The 8,624-nt window shown below is 42.3% G+C and overlaps 1 long non-coding RNA gene across 1 annotated transcript in view; it reads left to right on the top strand.

The window, feature by feature from the left end:
* Window positions 1-443: 443 nt before the first annotated feature.
* LOC139044851 (uncharacterized) overlaps window positions 444-8,624 on the top strand; it is a 41,048-nt gene continuing 32,867 nt past the window's right edge. The window contains exons 1-3 of the long non-coding RNA XR_011502187.1: window positions 444-615; window positions 697-786; window positions 2,127-3,244. This is a non-coding gene — a long non-coding RNA (uncharacterized lncRNA). The remainder of the gene's footprint in view (window positions 616-696; window positions 787-2,126; window positions 3,245-8,624) is intronic.

Here is an 8,624-nt window from a genome sequence, read left to right as displayed (position 1 = left end):
GGAGACGGGCACCTCACCTCCCATTCACCAAACTATAGAAATGCAAGTCTGGGTGCTTTCATGAGACAGGAGAAAACCACACAGAGAGTTAATAAGGGAAAAATGACATCGATCCCCTTGAATTTAGGGACTACAAGAACATAGAGACTGATGGCTGTTTTCCACCTGGAGAATGCTGAATGGCAGAAAAAATGCTGGTGTGTTAGAGAGAGGAGAGCAAAATTAGAAGGGTCAGCAGTTGGGCAAATTACATTCCCTCCATTTAGTGATGCCAGATGCATGAATTTCCCATGAGTCAAGTGATGGCACAGAAAATAGTCAAGCATGAACTGCTGCATGTGTACCCCATTCAGAAGTGCCAGCACTAGAATGGGTGAGGTATACCAGAGGGTCAGAGGGTAAATCTAGGGAGTCACATTACCTGCATCAGAGAGTGACAGAAAGCGTGAGCAATCCTATCGCTACAGCTCCAGGCAGATGCAACTCTGTGCCTCTTCCTTTAATCCCTCCTTCCTCTGTTCTAACCCTGGAGAGGACAGAAGCAGGAAAGCATATGGAACAAAGAGCAGAGAAACAGACCAAGTCCCCCTTCCCACAGAAATCTCCAAACCAAAGGTCAGTACTTAATTAGCGGGGAAGGCAAAAGTGTTGAATTGGATGTGAGATTGAAATTTTGATTTTACTGCTTTTTTTAAGGCCTGAAACTCAGAGTCACCAAAAATGGCCATTTTTTAAAAGCTGAAACCAACTGGAAATATGTAGGAGCTGCCTAAAATATCATCTAAGGTATGGAAAGGAGATCAGAAACAGAATGTTTGAAGGAAGTCGTGGGAGAAAACTAAAAGCATTTTCTGTTTGTGAGCCCACTGATTCTTTGGTCAACTCAATAAACTGGTTGCATTTGCCATTATTAGTAAGACTGGACGTGTGCATGTACATGAAAGCAGAGAATAAACATTGTGGAAAAAGTAAGGAGATATTTTAGTCAAGGTATATCCAGGATGTGGGATAAAGGAGAAGAGTGTGAGCTTGAGCAAGAGAAATTTTACTCATTTAAGAATTAAGGAGACAGGGAGCAGATCTGCACGGACACATGGACAGTATAAGGTGTGCCAGTAGAGTATTTTCTCCATTGTCTAAAGGCAAAATCTGTATTATCTAAGGGAGAGGACAGTGGACAGACACAGAGGTCTACCACTAGGAGCAAGTTCTTTGGCTGTGATTTTTCACGTGTCAAGAAGCCTACTAAATGTGTAAGAACCTGTAGCAGCAGAGGCCCCCCAGGCCCGGCTGACAAGCCTTGTGAGTATTTAACCCATAAAGTAAGATCAGGCTCCCTAAACTTGTACCACTGGGAGAGGAGTGAAAAAGATGTGCAGACTCCAAGAAGGGCATGTTTCCTGTGTTCATGAAGAGCAGTAAATAATGAGAATCCTCGCTGGGACAGAACTAGGGGCTGCCAGTTGGTTAAGCAAAAAGTGTAGTCCCTTTCAGGTCAGGCAGTCTTTGCAATTCTTCGCCAGCAGGATTTGTATTTTCTGTGGGCCAGAGATGGCTCTTTGTTTGCCGTGATCCTATTTTTCTATATTACAGTTCTTTCTCCATCACTGTATATTGTATACGTTGAAGACAGATCATTTATCTTTTGGTTTATGAGTCGCTAGAGCATGAGCTACATTCAGACTTGATGGAGAGACAGCATATCACACAAGGGTCTTGAACTTCAAGTTGGATGCGCTGATTAGATGAAACCCTGGGGTGGTCTCCACTGGGAAAGAGGAGAATGTGTTTAATGAGGAGAAAGAGGGACCTCTGTGGATGTCGGGCAGCCAAAGGATTGAGTAGAGGCGAATACTGTGGATTATCCAGCCATATGCTATTCACCATGTCCTTACCTTTGACCTTCTCTATCACGGAGGCTGAAAAGCTAAAATACTCACCTTCCCGGACATGTTTGCAGCTTGGGGTGACTGAGTGACCCAGAGCTGGCCCGTGAGGCACAAGTGGATGTTATTCATGAGACTTCTAGGAAATTTGATTGGTTTGTAAGGAAAAGACTTGGCTGCCATTCTCTTTAGCCCTTCCTTCTTTTTCGCTGACTCCTTTTCTTTTCTTTTCTTGTCTAGACTAGGTGCACACTACCTGGAGGTGTGGCAGCCATTTTACAACAGTGAAGATGACATTTAAGAATGGTAGAATAGGAAGACAGAAGGAGCCCCTGTGACATCACCGAGCAGCTGCTCCAGATCCACACTTCTTGTTACATGAGAAAAATAAACTCATCTGGTGGAACCACTGTGATTGAATTTTCTGCCATTTGGATCTGAATTAATTCCCAACTGAAATAATGTGATGAAATGCTCTATCCATAAAGCACATTTGTAGAAAGAAGAGTATTTATCAAAGTGAACTAATATATTTTAATTTTAAAAAGTCCTGTGATCAAATGGTTTGGAAAACACCAGGTTAAACCAGATTAAATAGCTTACTTTATTTAAGGAGATATACTGTTTTTAGCTAACTTAAACACAGGACTCTATTTCATTGTCCATCTCAATGCACCAGTTTTACTAGAATAAACTTTGGGAAATTCTGTTGTATAAAATATCAATAATATAGGAAATAGTTAATGACATCATTTTCTGATGTTATGTGAAACATATTGGATGTTATGTGATGTTGTGTGATGATGATAAGTGAAAAAAACTAAGTTACAGACAAAATGTATTTCTATTCATTACGGTTATGCGTAGTGAATAATTTCTTTATCTATCTATTTATCTTCCTTTTCCAAACTCTCTAGATAAATTACAACTAATATACATTATTTATATAATCAGGAAAAGCACAATCCTTTTTTCCCCGGTAGAATTCTGTTTACTAGTGTGGAATGAGTGGAAACATGTTAAGCTTTGGGGCGTAGTATCAAGTAACAGAGCTGCATTCCTGCCATTTACCCACCTGGAGAGCAGAACCAGTCTAAGTCCACCTCACGGTTCAGTGAAATACTCTGTTTGCTTCAAAACCTGCTGGCTGAGCACATGACCCGCTGGGGAGATGGACACGTGCGGGAGTAAGGGGCAGGGCCTAGGGACTGCTCAGGTTTCCCCTGAGAAGTAAGAAACCCCAGCTCAGACCGTTCTATGGCATCAGTGGAAGGGTTCTGAGGAGAGGAGAGAAACTCTGCAGTCTAAGGAGAATCTAAAGAAAGTCCTCACGTGAGTTCCAACCAGACAAGTGCTCAGTAAGTGTGGGTTCTTTCAGTTCTGTAAAAATGGTAAAACTATGTTAAGGAATAAATAAAGGAATATTAAAACCACTAGAATGTTATTCCTTCTGCATGTGATTTAAGTGACTGTATAAAGTTGCAATGATGTCAAAACTAAATTGCCACAAAAAATAGCAATTATTTGTAATTTATTTGGACAACGATTACTTTTCCAGTTTTTTTGGCAAATGTAGAAAGAAATAAAAATGTCAATTATCAAATCATTTTGCTATGGAGGACATTAGAAACTTGAATGGGATCTGAGAATTAGATGAAAATAACGCATAAATGTCAATTTCATCATTTCAGTTGGAGTCACGTGGGGAATGTCCTCATTTGTGAGAACTACACACTAACATATATGGGGACGAGGGACATCAGTGTGGAAACTTCCTCTCAAATGGTTCAGGGAAAAAAATGTTCTCTTTTTTCTCCACAAGTATTTTCTTTGCGACTTTTCTGTAAATTTGTGATGAATTCAAAACATAAAATACGTATTTTTTAAATGATAATAAAGGAAACAAATATATTAATTTTCACTCTTCGCTCTTTCCTCTAAGCTGCATTGCTGTGGAAAGTCATGCTCTCAATATAGTTCTTTCTAACGAGCCCCCTGACCTCATCTGTAATTCTACTTGGAGACTGAAAACACTTTATTTAAATAGCCATTTTCCCCAATGAAAATATTGTATACTCAAAAAAAAGAGTAAAGATTACTATCGCATAATCCTTATGTTTTCCAAGGCATTTCACATACCTTAGATCACTGGGTTCTCATCAGACTGGTGGACAAACTTGGAGGAAATGGGAGAGAAGATGTCCTAGACGGGGCATGATGTGGACTGTGATTCCAGCTCCATAAATTTCAGCTCTGTGACCTTGGGAACATTAACTAAACTCTCTGAGCCTCTGCTTCATTATCTGAACCTCCTAAATAGCAACTTGACTATTTACAAAAATTACACTTCCTCTTTGAAGACTTAATGAGGTATAAATCACCAAGTCAATGTATAAGTCCTAATCAAGGATCGTTCATTTCTTCAACTGACAGTTATGGTGTACCCGGTAAGCGCCAGGAACTGTTCTGGACACAGGGGACCTGACTGTGACCTATAGATACAACCCCTGCTGTCATGGAGTTCACAGTTTAGTGGGAGCAGAGAGACAGAAGACAATCAAGTGGGGATGTCACAGAGTCATTGGGGGTAAGGTAAAGAGTGGCTTTAGGTAAAGGTAGTCAGAGGAGGCTTCTCCAGGGAGAGCTGAAATGTCAGTAATGTTAAGAGTCTGTGCTAAGAGCTGGACAAGCAGCTCCTCCAGTTGCCCATCAGAGACTGCCCTCAGAGGGAAGGGCTGCCTGGGGGAAATACAGCAGTGCTTACCAAGCGGGCCAGCTGCCTGTGGGTGCCCTGTAATCCCGATGACAGGCTTCAGAGTTTGTGAAAACCCCACAATCCCCTTGCATTAGTCAGGGGTCTCCACAGAAACAGAACCAATGCACATAAAAGATTTACTATGAGAAATTAGCTCGCACAATTACGGAGGTGAAGAAGTCCCACAATCGGCCATCTGTGAGCCGAAGACTCAGGAAGTCTGAAGGCCTGAGACCCAAGGAAGCCCATGATGTAAATCCCAGTCCAAGGACAGGAGAAGATGAGGTGAGATGTCCCAGCTCCAGCAATGAGGAAGGAAAAAGGAGAACATTTCTCCTTCCCCCACATTTTGTTCTACTCATGCCCTTGACAGATTGGACAATGCCCACCTACACTGGGGAGGGTGCTCCACTTTACTGAGTCCACCAATTCAAACGCTAATCTCATCTGGAAACACCCTCACACACACACCCAGGAGCAATGTTTAATCTGGGCACCATGTTGCCCACTCATGTTGACACATAACATTAACCATCACACTCCCTTAATGCCTGTGCTCGTGGAACATTCATGGAGACACCATATCAGGGTGAACAGAAGTACTCCAGTTCATGTACCCCACCCTCTAACCCATATAGAAGCAATTCAACTAAAGCATAGCCCTGGGCTTCTGAGGGGTTATTTTTTAAAGCTGGTTTAGTGCTCTGTGTGTGTGTGTGTGTGTAATATTGCTGGATTTTTTTTCATATTATAACATTTTATGAGAATATTATTCTGAAACTAGTTCTTTCCTGGTTTTCCTAGCTCAAAAATTACACTCCCATTTAAAGACTATATTAGGGCAATTATTCCAATGTGTGATTAAGGACCTAAGAAAAGAGCAAATGACGTCCTTGTGGCAACACATAGGCAGTCTGTATTACACCTGACTTGCCATGACCCATGTAAGAAGGAAGAAGGAGAAGAAAAGAGAAGCTATTCCAACTCTGAAATTCCCAACTGCCTGTCCGAACAGTCATGCATTGTCCGCAGACGTGGACTCCTGGTTCCATTGCCATTTATTTTGACATTCACGTCAGGAAAAGTTTTATCACTTGATTTATGCTTCCAAATGGTTTAATTCAGATGTTTTCATGACTCAAAAATGGAAAACTCCTGACTTAGAAAGCCTCGTTTGCATTTGTGTGTCTGTCTACCGGTGCTGTAAATGATTTCTCAAGTCGACATTTACATTCCAAGCTAGGGTTGCTCTCAGAGAATTCTGAAATGCTTTCTATATTTGGGAGAACTGCATCAGAAACCAAAGCACGCACATTTAATTTTAAAAGAACATACCATGCTTTACATGTAATTCTAGCTCCCTGTTCTCTTTACATTTTTCTTCCACAGAAAAAATGCCTTCAAGCTGTAGTTGACACTGGCCATTTGGCCTCAAGCCAAAAATCTCCCAAAGACCTGTGGCTTCCTAGGAAACTGAGGGGTCGGTCACAGACAGAGGGCCTGGTTCAGAGGGCACACAAAGCGTCCCCATGACAGCAGAGGGCTGGAGCCAAGATTCCATCCTCTCCCTGCCACCTAGTCTCCATTCTTAGGAAGCACTCAGGAACACACAGCAGATATTGAGGAAATGTTCTAGAATTAACAAAATGTGCAAACACTGGGAATTGTCTCCCATTTCTTCTCTTTTATTCCTGAGTACTAGCTGAGCAAATGGCTGCCCGTCTATAGACTGCGTCTCCCATCTAGGTGCAGTCACGTAACTAACAGTTGACACGTGGGGTGTGAGTGGAAGTCATTCCTCAGAGGAAGCCGCACGCCCTCCACTGCCCTGTCCTCTTCCTTTGAACTGATCAACTTTGACCACGCAGATGAAGACAAATTCCTAGGGGCCAGTAAAGCCACAGATAAGGGATCTTGGCTTCTTGAATGACATCATGGAGCAAAACCACCTACTTCAGGGGTGTTATAAGAGAAAAAAATAAACTATTTTGTTTGAGCCACTGTATTTTTGAGTTTCTTTATGACGGCAGCTCAATTTGTGCTCTTACTAGCACCCAAAGTAATTAATTCAATATATATTCAATCACCTCCATTCTTTGTGCCACTGTGCTACACTCAGTAGGGAATAAAAAAAGGTGAAAAGGCATAGTTTGTGCCCTCAAGGAGCTTAGAAATCAACAAAAATAGATATATTCAGAAGGAACCAGAGCAAGGGAAGACACAAGAGTGCTCCGGGAAAGGAAGGGAACACAAGGTCCTGTCAACCTCTCACACTGCCAAGCAACAGTGCTTCCTGAGCACCCAACGTGTGGAATGACAAGCCACCCTCCTCAAAAACAGGAACACTGAAGGGGCCAGACTGGTGGTGCAGCACTTCAGCAGCCTGGCGTTCACCAGCTTGAATCCCGGCTGCCAACCTACACACAGCTTATCAAGCCATGCTGTGGCAGCATCCCACATATAAAGTAGAGGGAGATGGGCACAGATGTCAGCTCAGGGCCAGTCTTCCTCAGCAAAAAAAGAGGAGAATTAGCAGCAGATGTTAGCTCAGGGTCAATCTTCCTCAAAAAAAAAAAAAAGAGAGAGAGATGGAGCAGTGAAGCTTATTTCCACTCTTCTTTCCTGCCTTGTTTGTATTTCTTCTTCCCTCACTGGGGACCCAGAGCATCCATGCTGCTACAAGCCTCCCCTAAGACCCACATCAGCTTTGGATGGTATCCATGTCCACATTCCCATCAAAATATGTATCTTCAGTGTCCTTGTTCCTCAGCTTCTTACTACTTGGATCAAGTTTAAAAAGTCAATACGAGTCCAGGTCTTAAAGGTGTAGTGGATTCTTCTTCTCTAATAATAGTAGCTCGCGTTTACTAAACACTTACTGCGTACCAGGTACTATTCTAAATTCTTTGTATGTAAAGTTTCACCCCAGTCCCATGAAGAAGGTACTGTTAGTGAGGAAACTGAGGCTCAGGGAGGTTCAGCAACGTACCTAAACTCACACAGCAAATAAGTGGTTAGCAACTGAAGCCAGGCAGTCTGATTCCTGAGCTTCTAGATCCTGTGCTCTTAACCACCACATTGCACAACTTTTACCATTTTAACTGAAGCCTACTATTTAGGGATAAGCAGGCCCTGTGCCTGGTCACTGTGATGAGGAGGGTTGTTTGGCCAGGGGACTTTATCCACAGAGTAGAGTGGGAGAGGGGAGCTTGTGGTCAGGCCACTCAAGGCCCTCCCTCTTTCAGATGTCAAAGCAGCACATAGCAGGACATCTCAATGTCAGGCCTTAGACCACAAGAAGGGAGGAGAGTCATGGAGGGTCGGAAGATGTGTTCAGGTGGTTCACATACACACCCAGGATCACACTGAATCAGCTGCTGAGAAACGTTCTGCCACTTGCTAATCTCCTTCCTAACAATAACAGAGCAAGCCCGAGACTGTCCCTTGGGCAGCTAACACTGTCTAGTCAGAATTTAGAAATATTCTTTCCTTTTCATTGCATTAGCATTTATTGTTTACCTTCCACTTCTAGTAGGTGATACCAATTTTCCAATTATGTGACAAAGTTGCCTTATAAAATAGACGTAAATGAAAAATGCGAACAGTGAAAGAATATTGAATAAACGATGTTACACACAATAGAACAGACAGAAGTAGAATTATTGAAGGAAGCACCAACATTGGGAAATACTTCTGCAAGAGTTCTCTGGTCCATCCACTCTGAGCACAGGCTAAGGAAGCTCCATGTTAATTGACTCTATCAAGTTTCGGTATTAACACTATCTGAGGAAGTTCTTTTTAATTCAAGACACTCAGACTCAAGATCACAAAAGAGGTTTAGTTGCACGGATTAGAACCCATACTATGAAATCAATTATATACAGTTTACCAAACAGCAATACACACACACACACAGACACACACACACGCACATAGTTCAAGTAATGGTGTTAACTGTTGTTCCCATCCTCCCAGGATAGATG

Source organism: Equus asinus, chromosome 3 (genome assembly GCF_041296235.1).
Source record: "Equus asinus isolate D_3611 breed Donkey chromosome 3, EquAss-T2T_v2, whole genome shotgun sequence".
Classification (NCBI taxonomy): domain Eukaryota; kingdom Metazoa; phylum Chordata; class Mammalia; order Perissodactyla; family Equidae; genus Equus; species Equus asinus.
Note: the sequence above shows the minus strand (reverse complement) of the source record. Positions and strands in the feature narration are given on the sequence as shown.